Source organism: Chrysochloris asiatica, unplaced genomic scaffold, assembly GCF_000296735.1.
Source record: "Chrysochloris asiatica unplaced genomic scaffold, ChrAsi1.0 scaffold00182, whole genome shotgun sequence".
Classification (NCBI taxonomy): domain Eukaryota; kingdom Metazoa; phylum Chordata; class Mammalia; order Afrosoricida; family Chrysochloridae; genus Chrysochloris; species Chrysochloris asiatica.
The window spans coordinates 1,410,524-1,412,483 of NW_006408700.1; the positions used below are offsets into that span (position 1 = coordinate 1,410,524).

A 1,960-nucleotide genomic window follows, 5' to 3' on the forward strand; every position below is an offset into this window, starting at 1 on the left:
GTAAATATCTTCTAAATAATTGAGTGAAGATAATGGTTGTTATTGTTGAGTGGTGCTGTCGAGTCAGTTCTGACCCATAGTGACCCTGTATAGGGTTTCCAAGGAGCTGCTGGTGAGCTTGAACCACCAACCTTGCAGTTCAAACGGCTTTGCAGTCTCGCACATTAACCCACAGCACCACACCAGGACTCCATTAATGTATTAACACAGAACAAATCAGTCAAATCAAGACAGTGGATAAATTTGTATTGAGCCTTTTAGATTATAACATGAGGTAAAATGAAAATCAATTCTGTTTAAGCATATTTTACAGTTGTAGTAAAATATTTTAGACTTCAAGGGTTTATAATGAGATCACATTCCTCAAAAGTTGAGCATCAAGTAAACAGGATTTAATGAAACTCCTTGAATTTACTAGTTGACGCCTCCCTCAAACACAAAAGTAACCAGTTCTAGTTAGTTACATAGGTTTCTTCAAGTTCAAACTAACCTTGTCTTTAGACCTTGAACTGTTGCCATTTCAATGAATATCCACTAATTCTACTTCAACGATGAGTTTTGCATTTGGTGGAATTTTGGCGTCAGGCTGTCCTTTCCTTCCATAAGCCCATTCTGGTTCAATCTCTAGCCAAGCCTTTTCTCCCTTATTCATATAGTCAAGAGTGCTTCATCCCATCCTTCAATGACTTTGCCAACTCCAACTTTAAACCTTAAAGGTTTGATATTTTTCTTCTTCTTGGAACTTATTTGAATATTAGTATCAAAAACAGTTCCATCCTTAAGTGTTCCTGTGTACCAACAGTGAACAATATCTGCCTTTTTGGAAAAATTGGTTTTGTCTCCCATTTTAAAAATAGATTTTGTGTATTTTGGTGGACCTTCTTCAAGAGCCTCTTCAGACTTGGTTTCTTTAGGTTTGTCATCATTAATCTTCATATTTTTCACTTGCTCTGACACCTTACTTATACTTTCAGTACCTTTGAAATGCTTAGTTTCAAAAAGATGGTTATAGGCTGCAACCAAATGGTTCTTGCTAGCTGTTTTGGCCACATTTTTAATATTTCCTAGTAGCTTATGTTCTGCAAGAAACAAGTCTGAACTGTGTTCCTGCAGACACTTGATCATGTCCTTCTTGGGTAGCTGCTAGCTGCGCAGTTGTTCCACGGTCCACACCCGCTGTGGAATGTTCCCCGCCATCTTCCCCCACTGCCTCAGCTCTACTGAACTAGCCCGCCTGCCTCACAACTGAGCAGTTTTGCAGATTCAATAAAGCACAAGAAATTGTCTTTCTGATGTTCTCTGTTCTCAGCCAAGATCCACCTGACATCAGCCATGACATCCCTAGTTCCATGTCTTCTTCTGAATCTGGCTTCAGTTTCTGGCAGCTCTCTGTGGATGTACTGTTGGAGCTGCTCTTTTCATTATTTTCAGCAAAATTTTGTTTGCATGTCATATTAATGATATTGTTTGATGATTTCTGCATTCTGTTGGGTCACCTCTCTTTGGTAAAGGCACAATCAGATGGCCAAGTAGCTAGATTCCAAATTTCTTGACATTGATGAGTTTGCAGACCCAGTGCTGTATTAGTTTGTTGAAACACTTCAATTTGATTTCTGTCAATTCCCGGGCCTCATTTTTCTACCAGTGTCTTCAGTATAGCTTGGATTTCTTCCTTCCGTAACATCGGTTCTTGATCATAAGCTACGCCTTGAATTGGTTGAACATCGACCATTTCTTTTTGGTGTGGTGACTGTACAGTCATTCCATCTTCTTTTGATGCTTTCTGCATCATTCAATATTTTGCCCATGTTGTTGTTTGTAATTGTTGTTGAGTTGGTTCCAACTCATTGTGATCCTGCATAGGGTTTCCACAAAGCAGTTGGTGAGTTTGAACCACTGACCTTGTTTAAAGTGATTTCCAGCCAGTATTTTTATCCTACAGTGCCACACCAGTTCTCCA

The 1,960-nt window shown here is 39.2% G+C and overlaps 1 pseudogene; it reads right to left on the reverse strand.

The window, feature by feature from the left end:
* Positions 1–520: 520 nt before the first annotated feature.
* Positions 521–1,197, reverse strand: LOC102815130 (annotated as a pseudogene).
* Between the last annotated feature and the right edge of the window lie 763 nt (positions 1,198–1,960).